The sequence below is a fragment of the Serinus canaria genome, chromosome 2 (genome assembly GCF_022539315.1).
Source record: "Serinus canaria isolate serCan28SL12 chromosome 2, serCan2020, whole genome shotgun sequence".
NCBI classification, from domain to species: domain Eukaryota; kingdom Metazoa; phylum Chordata; class Aves; order Passeriformes; family Fringillidae; genus Serinus; species Serinus canaria.
In genome coordinates this window covers 118,842,008-118,861,945 of record NC_066315.1, presented here as the reverse complement: position 1 = coordinate 118,861,945, position 19,938 = coordinate 118,842,008, and the positions used below count along the sequence as shown (strand labels likewise).

The 19,938-nt window shown below is 42.2% G+C and overlaps 1 protein-coding gene across 2 annotated transcripts in view; it reads left to right on the top strand.

Annotated features, from left to right (window-relative positions):
• The first annotated feature begins 552 nt into the window (after positions 1–552).
• The window catches only part of NCOA2 (nuclear receptor coactivator 2), a 187,810-nt gene continuing 168,424 nt past the window's right edge, over positions 553–19,938 (top strand). Inside the window, exons 1-2 of one of the 2 annotated variants that reach the window (XM_030237618.2) lie at positions 553–677; positions 10,234–10,313. The gene's annotated coding sequence lies outside the window, so the exon portion shown is untranslated. Of the gene's footprint in view, positions 719–10,233; positions 10,314–19,938 lie in introns of both variants that reach the window. The other variant, XM_030237614.2, reaches the window with a different exon arrangement.

The following is a 19,938-nucleotide window of genomic DNA, read 5'->3' as shown; positions in this document are numbered from 1 at the left end:
CCCTTGCTCCCATGAGTGAGATACAGCTGACACGATTTTCTGCATGTGTGTATTTTTTTTTTTCCGGAGGCAAAGAAAGGAAATAAGACTGTAGCACCCGCCTCGCTTCCCTGTTTTCGTGAATATGGGCCACTGAAAGCCGTAAGAGGGCTGACTGCTCCGGTCCCGCCTGGGAGCGGGGCTCCTCCAAGGACAGACAGCAAAGGGCCACAGCCAAAGTCTCTCCCTCCGACGGCGAAGGACTTTGTTTTTCCCTTCCCCTTTCTCCCCGGTTCGGGCGCCGAGGAGGAGGCTCCCGCGAGCGCTGCGCAGGGCTGCGAGCGGGGCGCTGCCATTGTCCCCGCGGGCGGGGCGCCGAGCGGCCCCGCGCTCCGCCGAGCGGCAGCGGCGAGGGGCGGTGGCGGCCCCCGGACCGCGCCGCTCTGCCGACCGCCCGCCCGGTCCGGCCTCCCCCCGCCCGGGGCCCGGCCGCTACCGCCGTGCCCGGGGGCAGGGGGGAGTGACTTGTGCCTCCCCCTGCCTCCTCCCCGTCCAGCCCTCCTCTGGGTAGAAGGGGAGGAGGAGGAGGAGGAGGGCGAGCGGTGGGAGGGTCTCCATTGAAATAAACAAGCAGGCAGTTATTAAAAAGGAACATGGCGGCCGCAGCCCCAGCTTCAGCTTCATCTTACAAAGCGAAGGTCAGCGCCGGCGGCAGCGGCGGGAGACGGCACTGACCCCGGTAACGGCTCCCGCACGGCCCCGGCGCGGCGGGGGGTGTGCCCGGGCCCCCGCGCCTGCCCGGCCGCCCCGTGTAGCGCCGGGGGGACGCCCGGGGCCGCGCCGGTGCGCGGAGGGGCGGCGTTGGCGGGCGGCACCGCGGCCGCGGCGAGGCGGCTTCCCCCGCGCCGGCGGCGGGGGGAGCGGGGCGGGGGCTGCGGCCCCTCCGTGGGGAGCAGAGGGACCGCGGGGCCGTCCCTTACTGGGGCATCGTGCTCGCACCCCCGCGCCCGGCGGTGGGGGGTGGGCGCGCGGGGTTACTTCTCCGGGACGTTCCCCCTGTTTCGGCGAGGGGGGGGGGGGGGGGCCCAAATAGGGCACCCCACCCTGCCGGGCCGAGGGGGCCGGTTTCCTGCTCCCAGGCCAGGCGGAGGTCGGGTACCGCCTCTCGGCGCCCCTGGCTGGCGGGGGGGAAAGTGCGAGGAACCGGGAAGGCGAGGGGCTGATCTGGGGGTCAGGGACTGCCCTGGCCAGGCTGGGGCAGCGGGGTGCGATTTTGAAGGGATTGTTCAGGACGTTCCCCCTCGCCCCCACCACGCAGCGATAGCGAAACTTGAGGGAGGGTCTCTCCCCGATGACAAAAGGGGTGATTTGGGGAGCAGAGCAACGCCACCTCCCCTTCCCCGGCTGACAACGACTCGGTGCGCAGCGGCGCGGGCTGCTCCGCGCTCCGTCCGCGGGGCCGAGCCGGCCGGCCCCCTTTCCGCGTCGGGCAAGGACCGCGCCGCCGGGCGCCCTCTCCCCTTCCCCCTGCGCAGGGCGCCTCGCCGCCTCTCCGCGCTCTCAGGGGACGCGAGGGGAAGGAGGGGGCGAAGCGGGCAACTTCTCTAACTTTCTGCGCGGGGGTTGTGCCTGCCCGTGCGCGCAGCGACGGGCCGAGCCGCGGGGGCGGGCGGCGGGGCGTCGCAGCTGCGTGCGAGCGCAGCCCGGGGCGCCCGGCCGCCGCCTCCCCGCGGCCCGGGGAGGGGTGGGGGCCCGGCCGCCGCAGTGCCGTGTGCCTGCGTGTGTGCGCGGGGCGGGGAGCGGCGGCAGGAGGAGGGGGAAGAGCAGAGCAGCCGGCCGGGCGCGGGGCCGGGGTCCCTGGGCGGGTGCCGCTCCGCTCCCTCCCGCTTCCCCGCAGCGGGCGGCGGCTGCAGGCGGGCCCTCCGCTGCGAGCGGAGCCCCACGCGTGAGGCGCGGGGGAGGGGTGCGGAGGTGCCCGCCGCCTCCGCGGAGGGCGGGTGCGCGGCCCCTCCCCTCCTCCGCGGGGGGCGGTGTGTGCGCCGCCGCGGGCACCGCGCGGCTCCCAGGCTGCGGGCCGAGGCGTAACCGGAGCCGTGTCCCTCGCCTGCCTCGCTGCCCCTCGCTCCTTCGGCGCCGCTTGGGCCTGAGCGTTTTCCCCAGCTCGGGGACCGCACTCGGCTCTCGCCGGAGAGGGACATTCTGGCCGTGTAGTTTGTGGGAAACCTGCCCGAGAGCCTGGCAGAAAAAGGTGGAGAGAAAGGAAATAAAAAAATAAAAAAGAAAAGGCGAGGAAGTTGCTGGTAGTCACTGGGAAGTCGTGATACCTCTGTATCATGATATATACTTGGTTTGAGTTAGCCTGTATACTTTGGTCTGAAATGTGTGTATGTGGGACACTATAAATATACTTGTAATTTAGCTTGGAGAGTCTCCTTGTGAAAGGAGATCAGCCAGCTTGTTCGATAATAATAAATTGTTTTTATATTTCTTTTTTTTTTTCCTATTTTTATTTTTTTTTTGTCTTAGCTGTAAAAAGCAGGTGAATAGGCTTCAGAACTCAACACATAATGTTTAAATATAATTTGAGCTAAGCATATAGCGTCTGGCTGTGGCAGTTACAGCAGAGCTCTATTGCCGCTGTAAATAAGTAAGCATTTAAGAGTGCCAGTCTTTGTACTTAAAGCATTTCTTTTCGTTTTTGTTCTGCCATTGTGGGTGAAGGCAGTCATTTGGATTTTATCCTTTTGGGTTTTTTATGTACTGAACTACAGAAACAACCCTAGTCAGTTAATTTCCTGGCTCCATATGACCCAGTGGCAGTGTTGGGCCACCTGGTGGGCTCCCGGTCCACTGTGTTGGACGCTCTTTGACAAATGCCCATGTTGTATATAATTTTTAATGTCATACTGAAATTATTACACCCTAAAGCAGAGATCTTCTTTGCTTAAACACAGCTTAGTGTGGATGGAAACTGGTTGTTTTATCGCATTTGGTGCAGGCACTCGGTGCCTCCTACTTTTTTCCAGGAGACTTGTTTGTTTACATCAGCAGTGGTGTCACAAATAGGATATACCAGGTTTGCACATATTTCCACGTACAGATGTGTATGCAAGCACATATGGACGCTGATGCATTTGTATCCCTTACTTTTGCATTTGTAACAGCTCTTCGGGGACTGGACATAGAAGTTAGCTCTGTTGTGTCGTATGAGATAAGGGAAGTTGCATATTGCCCCCAAAAGGTTAATCCGTAAGTGTGAGAAGCTTAATGTTCATAGGAAATCTTGGTTATCTACAGTCTTGAAAAAAATACTTTGTCATGGATTCAACCTTCAAGAATATTGAGTACAACTTCAAGAAGAAAGGTTCATCTTTTTTCAACATCACGCATTATTTTGAAGAACTGCATTATTTTTAACGTTTTTTTATCTCGATGGGCATTATGCAATAAATGCATGTGAAACGTGCTGCAATCACCTCATCTTTTTAGTCACTGTACTCTTTTATTTCACATAAAACCTGAAGATTTCTCAACTTTGTATTTTCTCAGGCTTGTGGTCTTTACTAGGGAGAGAATCCATGTCTGATGTGGTTCTTCAGTATCTCTGCAATGTCTGAAGGCACTTCATTAAGTGTGTTGATTCCTCATTGTATGTCCTCGTGGTGTCAGTGCTAAATTTGAAACTCAAGACACTTGAATACTTTGTTGCCATCAAGAATGGTACTTTTGGAACCCGTTTAAGTTTATAAACTGGAATAATGTTATTTGAGAGTGAAAACAAAGGTTATTCAGGTGGAAACACTAGAAAATATAAGGGATTTATTCACATATAGTGTAGTGTATTGCATTAAACTGAGACTCTGAAGTAAAAATTAATTACTTAAGAATAATGTTTATGTTTTTATAATCATTTAGGGTGTAGTTTGCTCATTAGAACGTTGAAAGGCTCTGTTGAAAGAGGCATGTAAACCGTCTGTAGTGTTGGCATTCCCAACTTTTCCCTCCGTCCTACAAAAAACCAGTAAGAGCTAGCCCATCTGCAGGGAGCCCAGATTTTGCAGCAGGAAGAACAAAGTCAGTGAGCGAGCCAGCTGCTGCTACAATGCCCACTGTCTTCTGCTCCTTGCCTTTGTTGCTGATGTCACTGTCTCATTGGCAAAATCTGGGCTTCTGTGCTCAGCTGGAGTTTCTCTAGCACCTGACACCAGAATTGCAGAGGCTTAAGAGGTCTAAGCCTTGAGGATGCTGTCAGTTCATTTGAAAGAAAAGACAAACCAAAGACTGCTACCAAATTGAAATATAAACGTAACTCTCTTTGTCTGCTGAGCACTAATAGATTGTGCACTGGAGAAAGGGAACACTGAACTAAAACTGTTCTTGCCACACTCAGTTCTTTGTACGTGTGCTGTGGCTGGCCTCTCTAAACAATGCAGATTGCATGCAGCTAGGTATATTTAACAAATTCCACATATTTCTTCAGTATTCTGATAGGCATTAAAATGCTCAGTATTCATTTATGTCCATGTTTGGCTTTAGAGGTCAGAGGTTAAATGTGTTGTTACTGTATATGCTCTGCTGTGTGACACAGCATTTTAAACTAAGAACAGAGTAATTGATAATTACTTTATAGAAGGCATATAACGGCATTCATTCATCCACCCATTTTCTGCTGTTAGTTAACTTAGTTATAGACAGCTACTCTGGCAGGATCCCCTGTTTTTATTTTTAAATGAGGTAAAGTTCACTGCACTGCTTTATTTTTGTTAGTTAAAACATTCTTATACTTCTGGCAGCAGATAATGACAAATTCTTCAATGTAATGCTCAGAGCAAGGGAGGCGGAGAGGGAGAAACAGGGAGGGAGAGGAGGGGAAAAACCCTCCTGAGCATATGGAGACATCCAGAAAAAGATGTGCATCGTCAGCTGTGATTCCATTGTGTGCTTGCAGACAGGATCTGAGCTCTTCTTCTCTTGGGAATTTAAACCTTACAGAAGTATTCTTTGGCTTTTACCCGTCAGGATAATGGAGCTTAGATAACATATATTTCATGTATTTATTATAGATAATATTTTGATACTATTTTATGATTTCAGAGAATAAAATACAGTTTCCAGGACTCCTTCTCTGTATTTGAATAACATTTTAAATAGTCATATGTATTGCTGAAATGGTAACTTAGAGTAGTTAGAATAATTTCTAATATTACGTCAGTGGTTACATATTACAAAGGCTTCTTACCAGTTCTACAGTTAGTAGTTTGTCAGCAGTATTTACATTATGCAAACACTCCCTGTTTTAATGATTCAGTAGCTCAGCCTTTTCAAAACATACCAAGTAGAAATCTGACATGAAAAATGACAGGTTGTATAGTTTAATCAATTTAGGATACAGAATTAGATGAAAAAAATAAAAAAAAGACAAAAACCCAGGGCATTTTTTAGACAGTTTTAAGACAAAGCAATTTTGTCAGTGTTGTGCATATTCAGAAATAGCATTTATATGATGGAAAAATGAGTGGAAGAAATTAATTTTCTTTCATTCAGTCCTGAATTTGCCTATTACCTAGAAGTGCCTTTCCTCTCCTGAGCATCTGGAATACTTTTGCTGATTTTATACAATTATTTTGAGTTGATGAATAGTTTGAAAAATAGATCTTGAATGTGGTAGATTTGCTGCACTGTGTTTTGTAACTGTTTATGATTTTTCAATCTTTTTCTGTGGAAATTGCACGTTATTCAAATGAAAGACTAATGGAAATTTTATTTAAGAGTTTTATGGATATATAATGGAAACAATTCCTATGGAAAATGTATCGTCATCAAAGTGCTTGACATCTTGAAGTTTGAAATTAGTTCATTAATTTAAGTGTCTGAAGCTATACCGCAGCGTATTAACAATATGCACATTTTTTTCCTCCTGCAGCTTCATCATTATGCTATTCCAAGTCTTGCATTTCCTTAAATGGCTTCCATAACAATCTCCCATTAATACAGTCACTGACAGATATTATTTTTCCTTTGCTCTCATTTTAGCAGTTACAACTGATAGTAAATCTCACTCTTTCTGTGAGTGTGCTCCCATTACTTAGGTATTAAGGTGCTTCTTTGGAATGTGCATTTGTTTTTTGCAGCTAAGATGCAATGTCCTCAGTAAATCCTATTTACATTTTTCCCTTTTTTATTTTAAACTTCAAGAAGTTATTTTCTGTTTGGAAAGGAAAACTTGTATTTTGCTAGAATAATCCCCATTACATGGAAACCTTTATTGGATTAATAAAAGGGCAGAGAGTATAGGTGACAAATTAATTAAAATATCTACTGAATGTGTTGATTTGTCCATAAATCTTAGGTAGTATGGATCACATGAGCTTCTATGAGGGGACATAGTGAGAACATATATCTGCTGTACTGTTGACTGAGAGTTGCTATTTTGATGCTTTTTTAGTGAGCTATGTAAGACATATTGTTGCTCCTGGGTAGGATTTATAGTGGGCATATCACAATTGGCTGCTTTATTCGCTGCCTCAGTGGAGAAGCCTGGGACTGAAGAATGGGCATGGAAAGTGAAAGAACATTTTGCTTGTTAAGTCAGAATTATTATAGAATTTTACTCTTACTCTGCCTATGCTGTAATTCATCTGTGTGCGAACAGATTTAGTTTTTCATTGCTGTCAGTATTGATCTCTAATGAGCCTGGCCCATGGATTTTGAAGAAAATCACTCCAATTAAAAACAATGCAGTTTGTCACCTATTTGTACCTCATGGATTATGTAGGAGATACTAAACTGCATTAAAAAATAAAACTTTTTGACAGGAGAGGAAAGTCTGCCTATGAATAAATTTGAGAGTATATGCTGACACCTCTATTACTCATATTTTTATGAACTTTAAAATTCATCATATGTCTGTGTGATGCAATTAGAAATTAATAAAAAAACCTAAAAAACCCCAAAGCAACCCAAACCCTATGAAAACCCAAGTTTTAATACTTGTGAATCTGAGAGTTCAAGTATCATCTAGGCTACAGTGGAGATTATTTTTCTTCATTCTGCTTACACCATGCTTTGAGTTCACAAAGTAGCTTTTCAGCCCCTTTCTCTTTACTCTTTCAAAATTATTGTCAGGACTTGCTGACCAAGTACTTATATATTCTGAGAAATGCATGTGATTATTGTCAACTAATTTCACTTGCTAGTCTCAGTTTTATACCTTGGTCTCCAGATACATGAACAATGTCCTCATCCTGTTCTATCCATTTTCTGAAATAGATTCTTTGTGGAGGAATATTGAGTGTATAGAAATAAATAAATTCCGGTTTTCAATTATATTCTCAAGGAGAAAAGCTCTTGCAGTCTAGATCTTTGTATTTTTTCCAAAATTAAAATTTACAGCCAGAAATGTACTATTTTCTTTAAATGAGTCCAGAAGAGTTGTTGCTGGGGTAAAAAAAAAAAAAAAAAAAAAAAAAGTTGATACTTTACAGGCTATAAAATGTAGCTCTAATAGCATAGCTTAAAGGTTTTTTTATTTTAATTGCTTGCCAGTTTTTGTTGGCATTTGCAGTGCAAACATACTTTTGCTTGTTTTGCTGGATTTTTTTAAGCGTTACTTTGAAACAAAGATACTGAATTTTTCATGAAGCCTCAAAATATTTTTTGCTACAGTTCTGTGTGAAGCTAGTGATAACTGCATGATGGTGAGATCATTTGTGACTCCTTTTCTTCTTAGTTTAGGAGTGATGGAACCTGAAGACTGAATGCAGACCTCTCTAAGCTCACCAAGTTCATGCTCACTAAGCTTGCATGCTGTGGATGATCTTTTCTAAGTATGTCTGAAGGTGGCAGTTCCCACTCCCTTTCAGTTGAACTATGGGTTGTACCACTGATATTGTGTGTTTTGTTCACAATGACATTTTTATGGACCATGGAGGTAAACACATAGGTGTTTAGGTACCTGGAATGAAGACCAGAAGGGAAAGAAGTGACAGTACACAAATGGAAAATAAAGGTGTAAAGTGTTCTGAAGTCAGAAGACAGTGTTGTTCTGTTCCATATCAGTTGTTTTTAGTTGAGGTTTTTTGACCTTTAAAACAGTTTTCTTTTACTCTTTGTGGGATGGAGGATTGGATGGTGGTGTTGGAAAATGGCAGGTGTGGCTGTGGTGCATTCCATTTTTCTATTGTAGGTAATGTTGATAATTTGTGTATTATTTGAGGCAGTGTTCTGCTCTTCATGTGGCCCTTGGTGCACCACTGTTAACAGAGTTATGCCGCTGTGAGACCTGGCTTCTTGCAAGAGTAGTTCCCTTGAGTTCTGAGGGTCATCACAAGAAGCTCCAGATTCTTGTGGGTTGGGTGTAAATTTGCACAGGCATAGGTGGTAGTTGGCTTCCTTTTTCTTCAGCCTCCAGAATGGGCTTGAGAAGGGAAGGCAAAGGACTAAGAGATCATTTCATTGTCCGTAACTTCATGCTCATCACTTCTTTTCTTCAGTGACAGTCTAGTTTAGTTAGAGAAATGTATCAGAAATATACTAGATAATACGTCTATTCAAGTACATGATCCTGTTGCTAGTTGCTGTATAATTCAAGAGGTTTTTTTGGGAAGACGGGTCTTGTTAGTCATGTTTTTGTGTTTTGAAGGTAGTGCTTCTACTGTGAAGCTATAATGCATTGTCTTTGTTTTCAGACAATATTATTGTTAAGCGTTTTATGAATAGAAAAATGAAAATCAGCAAAGTGTCCTTTCCAGTGGGCCCTTGTGGATACTGCTGTGATGGCCAGGAGCCATGTGACTTATGTAAAGACTCCTTGAGTGGCTGTATTGGAGACCACAGAGACCAGGAGGTGGGATGCAAGAAATAGGGAAAAACAGCAGGAAAATAAAAGTAAGCAGCCACCTTAGTTGTCAAGAAACAAAATGGTAGTAGAGTACTCATTCACTGGTGCCTAGCAGGTAAAAGAGAGGAGCTGAGTGGGAAATGCTCCTGTTTGCACAGGCAGTGTCCTGTTTACTGCCCCCCAGGGGAAAAGGTCTCCCTACTGTGGGCTGGGGCTGCAGCCCCCATGTGCTGCTGAGTCTGTGGCTTCTCTTTGGTGTCTCTCTGAATTGCCAAAAGATCTAGTAGCTTACTTAACATTTTATTCCAAGACAAGATGGTTTTTTTCTGTCAACAAGGACCCACTCAAAGCCCTGAGTTTGTGGTCCACAGAGCTTGTGTGCTTTTTGGACATTCCTGAGGAAATAATGTAGGCTTATCTTCCATGTGTATATTTTATATAAGAACACTTCTTTGTTAGTGGTGCCCCTAAGTAGTCTATTACTGTAGTGGTATACTGTCTGTGAAAGAACTTAGGCAGAGTTTGTTTGAAGAAGGTTTTTGTAAGATGGCAGAAATGGCAAAGAAAGAGGTTGATTCTAAATTCTGCTACTCTTGAGGCATAATTAGTGTATGGTGGGGTTTTTTCGCTGATGACTCTTGTAGTGTATCTTTCATTTTATTTGTGTTCTCATTTGCTTTATGTTCTGCCTTTTTGTTTGTCAAAATACGAAAGTAGAAAACTCTTCTTTGGTGGTTTGCTTGGATATATTTGTCATAAAGTGCTCTTTGACCTACAAACAGAAATTCAGGTATAATATTTGTGTGGGCAATGGCACACTCCTCCTCCCTTGAAGGAATTATTTTGCTGTGCAATGTATGGCCTCTGTTCTATGGACTCTTTCCTGCTTTATGGAAAGAGTCTATATGAGAGAAAGGCTTTCTGTTCTCTGATGCTTGTCACTTGGGTCAGGAGTATTGTAGGTGGAGGCTGAGAGAAGAAACATGCTTCTGTACATGCAGCTTATAATAATGGTTGAAAGAACACCAGTTTCTCCTTTTTAGTGATTTGAAACTAATGTGCTGTCAAATCAAGCAGTCAACCAAAAAAAGGAACCAGGCACTTTCAGAGTTCTCACAGATTCTTTAGTGAAAATAGAGGCTGTGTACTGTGTAAGTTAATGTAAACATTTTTGCTGCTATCACTGTGAATTTGCAGTAGGCAGCAGGTAGAAAGGAAGTTGTGTGACTGGAGTGATTGTGCAACTGGAAGGGGGTTGTAGTTATGTCTGGAAAAGCAGATAACACTCCACAAAGTTTGTGTTTCCCTTGTTGTGTTTTGCTTGAAACAGCAATGTGCTAAACATCATATTTTTGTTCTTCTGTGACCATCTCCAAAAAAAAAGACTAATATTTTTCTCTCAAATTTGTTCCTAGCATACTTGAGATGTATCTGAGTAGCGAGGCCCCCTGCACACACAGCCCCTAGAAATCGTTGTTTGCATCGCTGAGTCTCGGTGAGTTGTCTCTATCCTATTGCATTTAATTGGATTGTGTTGCAGTTCTATCTTCTTCACTGGGGAGTTTGATGCAAGATGTCTTAAATTGATTGTGTGGATACAGCAGAACAAACCTTGGTTTTAAGTAACGTGGGATTCTGTACACTGGGTGGAAAAACTAACATTTTGGAAACTTTGAAAATGATGGTGAGACTGGTTATGGAAGCAGAGGGTCCTTGCTTTGGTGCCAGGACCAGGAGTGGGACTTTCTGCTGAGAAAGAATATCGCATGTTGATCCCTTCAGCCTTTCTCATTAGGTTTTTTTGATATTTTATACTGTAACTAAGGAATTGACATTTTTCAGATGTGCTGATTATGGTCTGTCTTATGGCAAAGGTTGAATATGAAATAATATAAGCTTTTCCATCCAACTCTGTGCACTAATAAATTACTTAAATTGAGGGTTGAAATTGGTATAATGACACTGATGACTTAAACTGCTTGTTGCTCAAGAATTACTGTCTTATGACTCCATCAGGCAGTGCTGTGCCTGTTTAACTCTGCTCTCAAGAAGGGATAATACCACTGAGAATTAGAAAAAGAGACCCCTGCGGATTGTTTAAATGCAGACTAATAATAGTTTGGTAGTGCAGTGAAAGAAAGTAGAATATAAATGCTGTGGTTTTATTTTAGGTATGTTTGATATATCGGTATATTCACTTGGTATAAATCTTTTACAACAAATATGCATTTGAGATTTTATGTGAGAACCTTTTCAGTGTACTCATGAATAAATGTTGTCTTTTAACACATAGAGTGACTTATTAAGGTCAGAAATATGTATTTTTGAGGCTTGCACACTAAATATAGAGGTGGGAAATGAGCCTGCTGAAAGAGTTTTTAGTTGTTTGGGGGATGACTGTTTATAAAATGCCAACCAAATATGGGTAAAATTATGTAAGCCCACATCAAGTATCATTTCCTCTTTTGTTAATTATGTTTAGCAGTTTTTGAAAACTAACAATGCTTTTCTTTAAACTTTCCTAATTTTCTAGCATCAGTGAATGAGAAAACAGGTTAAGCAGTTTTCCAGTGCTTTTTTCTGTCTTTTCCCTTTTCAGTTCAGATAAAACACTCTGAATTTCATTCTATTCAATGAAGTTTATAATTCTGGTTAATAATTTGTTTTTGTTTTATAATAACTTGAAAATTCTTAGCCACAGAGATGTTATTACTCATTTACACTTATTACTTACACCATATTAGTTATTATTTATTTACACTACTTACCTGGACTGCATAATCATAAGGTACTTGTGCAGGTCTTCTCAATAATGATCTGCTTTTGTAATCATTTAAGCAAATTGTTTAAAAAATACAAATACTCTAAAATATTTTTTTCCTAGTGAATAGCACTCAGAATGAGTTAGGTGTTTGTAATAAAGAGAAGAATGTCACTACCAGGATTCTCTATAGAGAACATGAAATTTTGTTGTCAGGTTGATCATATGTTTGTTTTCAGTTGTCTCGATTTCAATTTTCGATTAAAAAAACGAATGCATTCGGGAAATATGAAAATAAAAAACAATTTCCATATAATTGCTTGGGTTTTTTCCCTAATTAATTTATATGGAGGAAAAAGAAAACAACCTGTCTTTTCCTTTGTGCTACTACATTCTGCACCCAAACTATAGATTTGGTTGGTACAGGGATAGAAAATAATCTGGTAACTTCACACATGCTGACCAGAACACAGTTTCTGTGTTTAGGAAGTCTGAAACCTTTAATAAAAGCAAATATTACCTGAATATTTGTATATGAAGTCTATGGTGATGACATTGAGGAATAAACCACTGTAAAAAAATGGGTGTCATGAAAGGATTTATTGGGCAACGATGAAGCAGAGAGATAGCTTTCACCCAAAATATCCTTTTGCTTTAAAGCGTGTGGTTATCTCTGTGTTCCTATTATAGACTGATTAGCAAAAGTAGGTTCCATAAGCCAATGAATAGTTTTAAATTTTGGTTCCATTGACTCCTTGGAAGACTTTCTATTGAGTTTTGAGTTTCTAGGGCTTCAGTCCTATTATTTGACATACTTGCATGCTCACCTTCTCTGTTGCAAGTTCAGAGAGCTGTAGGTGTTTATTTTAACCAGCATACCCATCTGAAATTATACTAGTGTTGGAAGGATCTATCAGTTGGAGTGTTATTTAAGAAATCTGGGCCTTGGCTTTTGACTAGTGTTGCTTGTGGAATTATAGATGTTGGTTTTGACTTTATGTTGTGAGACTGCACCACGACTCTGACTGAAATTGTGCACATTCAGCTTGTCTGCCACTGTATCAAGTTTTTTGGAAAATGAACCTACTAGTTAAAGCTTATTTGGTCTATTTTTCATGTTAGTTGAGGTACTGGGTAGCAGCTGCTGTGCGCTCACAAAAAAAGGGGATGCAATTAGAATGATGATAAGTTTAGACTTGCAAAAAACCCAAACAGATACAAAATCTGTCTTAATTTCCAGTCTAAAAGTTACTAGTCAGAAAGCATTTTTTTATCTCTCTCTCCTTTTTTTGTGAAGTGCTTTGGTTTGTAAGGAATATTTCTCAGCAAAAAGGACATAGATTAGAGAAATCTCAGTGTTCTGTCACTCTTGATCTGGAGAGTCTGTTTCCATCTAACTTTGTAGTGATTTTATTGTCGTTTGTGTTGTAGTTAGTGTCAAGTGTGATAGAAAATATTTGTGTGTCTTTTCATTCTGAGTTATAGTGCTTGTTGTTTACAGCTGTAGTAGATACAAAAAATTCTGACAAATGTCTCATTTTTGACTGTGTTCTCTTAATACATGTTTGTGTAAAGGGAATGCTGTCTGAAAATAAAGTGCAGTACTGAAAATAAAACTGCCTTATATTGAAACAAGTTTTTAAAGCCTTGGGTATTAATTTATGGATGCAAATGAGGAACTTACAGTAGATGCCAACTATCAAACCTGAATAAGGCTAGCTTCTGTGAGCTTGCAAAGCAGTGCTAGAATGGTGCTTACCTAGAATCCTGGAGTCAGTTCAGAGCACCCTAATTCCCACAGAAGCTGTGTTTCTGAAATAGCTGAAATAATGTATTGTTATGTGTAATCTTTAATGAATTTGGTCTTCTCTGTGAAGGATACTTAATCTGCATTGAATTGGTTTGTGATAAATAAAGGGAATGTGTTTTCATTGCTAGCCCTCAAAACTGAGGAGTTGTGTCTTGCATGAAATGTGATAAGATTATTCTGTGTTCAGTCAGTGCCGTTCAGTAGTGACATTAGTTAACATGAATTGCCTGTGAAGATGCTTGTAAAAGTGGATGCTTGATTATGGTGAATTTAATGTAATCAGCATTAAAATGGTTCTCCTAATCTGAGAGTGAAGTTCTGTGTGGGTGGTATGATGAGAACTGAAGTATTAGGAAATGAGCATCTATGGAGATTTATACAATTGCCCCCTAAAAGCTTTTTCCCCCCTAAAATTGGAACTGGAAGTTTATGAAAAACATTATTTTGTGGAAAAGTTGAAATTTACATAAATGTAGTATATTGCATTTCTTTCCTTAGAATTTTATGAAAATCTGGAGTACTGTAGGAAGAAATCTTATGCTTGCAACTAGCAGAATTAGATTTGTTAGTAACGAAAGTACTTTTAAAGTACTTCTGTAGTTCTGAGGCCACAATGTTCAAATTCATTGTAAAGCTGGATTAAACTATTCTTATATTTGTAAAACTCATTAACCACTGTAAACGGATTTAAATGGAGTGCTCTGTCAGTGAACTTTTTACTGCATTGATGGAACCAAACTTAATATATATCCAGGACTGTTGAAAATGCTCATTCAATTGATTGAAGCTTGCCTTTTGTATGTAGTTATATCCTGGAAGATTATTTTGAACATTGCAGTTTCAGTGAGATAAATAAAAAATATTTAGGAAATGGGATTACTAACTTGATTTTATTCACTTCTTAAATATTGGTTTTGACTTTGTAATGGACTTTGCTAAGATTTTTCATTTCTTACCTTGATAGGAACCTTTTTATATGGACAAAGTTATACTGTATTAGCATTAGCAGAAGAAATAGCTGTCATTATCATCTGTGGAAAATCAATGTGTATTTTATATATAGATTGATGACATTGAATCACCAGTATTGGAGCCTTGGAATTCTAGAGGGGTCAAGAACAGGACAACTGAGCACTTGCATCATCAAAGAAGATGAGATGCATTTACTTGGGCAGATTTTCCTCTGGGCCTGCCTTTAGTCCCTGAATTGGGAAGAGTGAAATATTTACATGGCCTGGCTCTTGACAGTAAATAGTATTAATTAAATACAGGGCTTGGAAATGGTACTGGTATTTCAGATGAAGGCCAGTAGATTTTGCCTTGGCTTTCTAGAAATTGAATTCCAGTAGTCTGTTTATTTGACAGCATTATAGTACAATGCTTTGTGGTTCATGGATATTTGTGTACATTAAAGTGGGTGAATTTTTCTAATACCACAGTGTGGGGATGTTACGCTCAGAAGACTTATCTGTAATGGTAAGGAAATTTGTAGATGATTATAATATAAAGTCTTGTACAATGCGTTTCGCTCTCATTAATTTGCTTTTGTATTAACTGGACTGCCAAGAAATTACAGGTTTTCTTTCTAAAACAAACTTTGGATGTTGAAAAATTCAGATGAAAGGTCCTAGATAAGTCACGGAAGTTGAGTATTATGAAAATGATTTAGAAATATTGGTGAGTATTACAGTAACATTGTGCAGGGCTCTAACTATTCAAATCTGTTACAGAAACCTCCTCTAGTCATCTCGCCACAACCAAAAATTGGGTACTGGCAGTATTTGTTACAGTATGTGTGTAAATGTGTTGCTAAAACTTTATTTGCAACTGTGGCCATGATAAATGAAGAATATGCTCTGTTCTCCTATTCCAACATCTATTTTTATGGTTTAGATTCTTGCCTTTTTTTCATTATTAGTACTTTTCTTCCTTCAGTAATCCCAAATCAATAAACTACAGCATTCTGTGTACACCAAACTCTGTATCTTTCAAAGTGACAACAATAAGCAAACTAGAAATATTTAAAATTAGACTTGAGACAAGAATTAGCTTTATAGTAGGTATTGCAATTTGGGTTTTCCTTGAGGGAAGCTGTAGTAGTGTCAGGAGGAATTAAAATGTTTCTAGTCACATTTTTTTCAGCGTGTTTTTCTTAGCTTATATTTGAATGTTCTCACTTAAACTTTAAAACATTATCCTTATGAGTAACACATAGAATTGAGGATCCCTTTTTGTCTTGGATTCTTGTGTCCTTCAATCTCTAGGTACCTATCTGCTTTAAGAGAGTGAGACATCCCCTACATTTCTTTCTTCTGGTTGTGAGCTTGAAACTACTGTGTGGTGACACAGTTTATAATGGTATTTTAAAATGGGATAAAACCATCAACATTTCTCTAAAATTGGTGGCCGACACATGAAATTTCAGTTGGGTTAATTTTTATGGCCTTTCAATTTTCAGATGTGGTTTTTTGCTTGGCTTCTCTTCACAGATCCTGGTTAACTGTGTTTTTATTGCTTAGTCCTGCTGAACAGACTCATGTAAAACTTTTTCTGTCTCGAGTTACAGTATGTAACTTCCAGAACATATCCTGTGGTGGAATAGGGTTTATCTGCAGCTGATGGCACATAGAGCTTGATGCATGACTACTAATGTTTAAAATATTCCTTGTCCCTGACTGTGATTTTAGTCTTTCCTTCCTCATGAGCTTACTCTTTTGTCACTATCCAAGTTCTAGGCTCTTGATCAGCTGTATTGGGTTTGCATGGCCAAGCCTTGGTAACGGGTAGGTTCTTTGAGAAGCTTTCTCCTTGTCCAGCAGTGAGTATGCTCAGTGAGTTACTGGCACTTCTGCCAGTAACCCTGGCAGTGCCAAAGGCAGACCCTGCTGCTGGCCAAGGCTGGGCCAGTTCGGAATGGTGGTGACACCTCTGAGGAAACATTTAAGAAGAGGAAAAAAAGTCCTTGTGCAGTTGTAATTGGGGGCAGAGAAGAGCAGGGTGGGAATGTGTGGGAGGAGCAAGTGTGCAGGCGCCAAGGTCAGTGCAGAAGGAGGGGCAGGAGGTGCTCCAGGCACCAGAGCTGGGATTCCTCTGCAGCCCGTGGTGAGACCATGGTGAAGCACGTCTGCCCCAGCAGCCCATGGAGATCCATGGGGATATAGAGATCTGCCTGCAGCCTATGGAGGAACCTCAGACTGGAGCAGGTGGGTGCCTGAGAGGAGGCTGTGACCCTGTGGGAGGCCCATGCTGGAGCAGGGTCCTGGCAGGGACCTGCAGACCTATAGAGTGGAGCCCATGCTAGAGCAGGTAGGACTTGTGATCCTGTGGAGCACCCAAAGGGGAACAGCCTATCCTTGAAGGACTGCACCCCATGGAAGAGTGACCTCCACTGCAGCAGTTTGGGGAAGACTGTTGCCCATGGGATGGACTCAGATTGCAGCAGTTTGTAGAGAATTGTTGCTCCTGAGATGGACTCGCTTAAGAGGAGTTGTTGTAGAACTGTCTCCCATGGGAGGGACCCCATGTTGGAGCAGGGGAAGAACTCTATTTCCTAAATAGTGTCAGAGATAGCAGGTAATGACCAGACCATAACCCCCATTCTGTCTCTTCCTGCACTGATGTGGGAGAAGGCAGAGCTGGGAAGGAAGGAAGGGGGAGGGGAAGGTGTTTTTAAGGTTTTGTACTTCTCATTATCCTTCTCTGATTTTGTTAGCAATAAATTCAGTTAATATCTCTGATTCTAACCTGTTTTGCCCATGATGGTGTTTGGTGGGTGATCCTTCCCAGTCCTTATCTCAACTCATGATCTCATATATACTTTCTTTATACTTTCTTTTCATTATACTTTCTTTCCCCTGTCCATCTGCAGAAAGGAGTGAGAGAGAGGTCTTGGGTGGGTGTCTGGCATCCAGCCATGGTCAGCCCACTGCATCAACATTGAAATATTTGAGGAACCAATACCAGCGAGTCAAATTGTATAACACTATTGTTACTACACTTAAAACATACTCAATACAAAATCTATGGAAGCCAAAAAAAACCCCAAACCCAAACTACCCCAAACCAGACCATCTTATATGAGATATCACCTGCTATTCCACCACTGTAACACCCCGACCATGCTACCACCACTACTGTACATCACAGGCTGTGTGCCACAACCTAAATGGTTAAATAGATTTGTTCTATTAATTTTCAGCCTTAGTTGGTTAGTGCCAAATGGGCTTTGTATATAGCACATATGTTTCACAATAGTATGTATTTATTTTTAAATACAGGCATGGAACCATGCATATGGTGCTTTGGTCCTGTTTTAGGTATTGTGGGCACTTAAAGGGGAAAAAAACCCCTAGCAGCTTGCTGCTGCTGAACTTGATTCCAGTAACAGTAGTTATCAAAGTTGCATCTTACTTGCTCGTCCTCTTATTTGCTTTATCACTCGGTTTCTGAGCTATTTCCTTCTGCCCCCAGCTTCCAGGAAAACTGTTTTGTGGTCTTCTAATACAATCTTGTAAAGCTTTGGGATAGTCCCATGTTTTCTGTCAGGACAACTTGATCCATGATTGTGAGAGTCTTTCTAGAGACTTAAACTTGTATGTGTGTATTTTTAAGGGGAATTGCTTACTGAAAATTTATTTTTGGCTAGCATAAGGCTGTTAATGAGTTGGCTGGAATTTCGTAAGTAGCTTCATTGAGGAAGGGGGTGAAAGTCCCTGCTAATCAGAAATGCTGTAATGGCTCACTTAGGAAATTCTGAAATGAAGTTTTGGATTTCAAGGCTAGAGTCACAGCAAGATTCAACAGTCAGTAAGCCACAGGAAAGCCACCTGCGTGGCTCTGAGTGGGAGCTGCTGCAGGGTGCAGGGAGAGGCCCCTTGCAGGGCCACCATCTCAGAGGCACAGCCTGTGCCCTGGGTAGAGGGACAGCTGATGGGTCAGATGGCCTCTGGTCTCACTCCCCGGCTGCTCCTGGGACCAGGGTGGCTCTGCCTCTCCCCAGTGTGCCACGCTGGGCACGGGCAGGTGGCCAGTGTTTTACAGCAGTGGCCCAGAGTGTCACCTCCTTCACCCGGGGTGGCTGCAGGGGCTGTGCCTGCCCAGGTGGCCTGGGCACTGGGGCTACACCCGTCTTTGCTGGGGCAGGGAGAGGCTGGAGGGCCGATAGCAGCAGGCCTCCGCCTTCTGAGCTGGGATCGGGCTGCTCAGCGAGATGGAGGAGGGAATTGCGCTGCTCCTGATTCAGAGCAGAGATTTGCTTTTGGGTCTCCTTTCTCTCAGGAGATGGCTGCTTTCTCTGGGCCGCTCAGTGTTTCTGAGCAGAGCTTTGCTGCCTCTGGAATAGCTCTGCTTTTTTACTGATGTGTCAATACTTTGTCAGAGAACTGATTTTCCTACAGGGGAGGTGAGCATCCTATCTGTTTCATGTGTCCTACAGTAAAGGGCAGTAGGTTCTTCTCATGCCTACTTTTATAGATGTGATTTATTTATCTGCTACCCATAAGGTTTTCTTCTCAGAGAAGGTACTGCAAAGGAAGCTAAGGTATACATTCACAGATATATTTAGCAATTACATCCCCTTGTGGATGTTCTTAATGCTTTGAATAGCTTACCCTACTTCAACGTGAAGTAAGCTATCTGAAACAAGGGCATTTTTTCCTGGTGAATTGACTATTTGCACAACTTTTAACAGTTTTAAAATATGTGTTTTTCCTGTTCAGTGGCTGAAATAAAAAATTCATTATAGGCACAGCTCTGCTCCTTGTATCAGATGTATGATTGTCCATAATTAAATGGATGCATTTGACTACAAAGATATAATACAATTAAAGTTTCATGTGGTCGCCGCTGCTTACGCCATCTTTTCTTTCCAAATCTGTTGCTAAGGTCAGTGTGAGGTATTTTCTGGTGTAAAACTGATGAATTTCTGAAAACCTGAAAAGATCAAAATGAGACCTATTTAGATATCTCAGAGCAATTGAGAAGTAAAAGTGTGAACTATGTATAAAGTGGCCAGCAGTGGTAGAATTGAATATTTTTAAAAAGTTAAACCCACCAGGGAGTACCTTGTGTTATGGTGGGAAGGACCGTAAGCTCTAACTTTACTTGCTGTTGACATGATTTGGAGACTGTCTTACTGTTCTGATTTTGTGGAAATATTGCTGCATAAGCATAGTGGTAACTTCTTCATAAAAGAGCTGTACTCAGTTCTGTTACACTTGTGTAAATAATTTCTACTCAAGTTGTATTGCGGAAGCTGAGAAAGGACGACTGTGACCCTGCCCTTAGAATTTCCTCAGGGGAGTAGGGACTTTTTTTAAGAGATGAGATTCTGAGAAGGGAAATAAGGTTTCATGCAGAAAGTTTGAGCTAACTGGCAGTACAGGAAAGATGAAAATGTAAAATCCAATATTAGGTCAAGCCTGCTTCTGCTAATATTTCACTTGCATTAGCTGAATGTAAAGACAGCATTGTGCTTTATTGGTTTTTAAATGATTTTGCTTACCACTGGCAGGGAAGGAAGTCAGTAAAAGGGAACTGGTATTTTCTTAC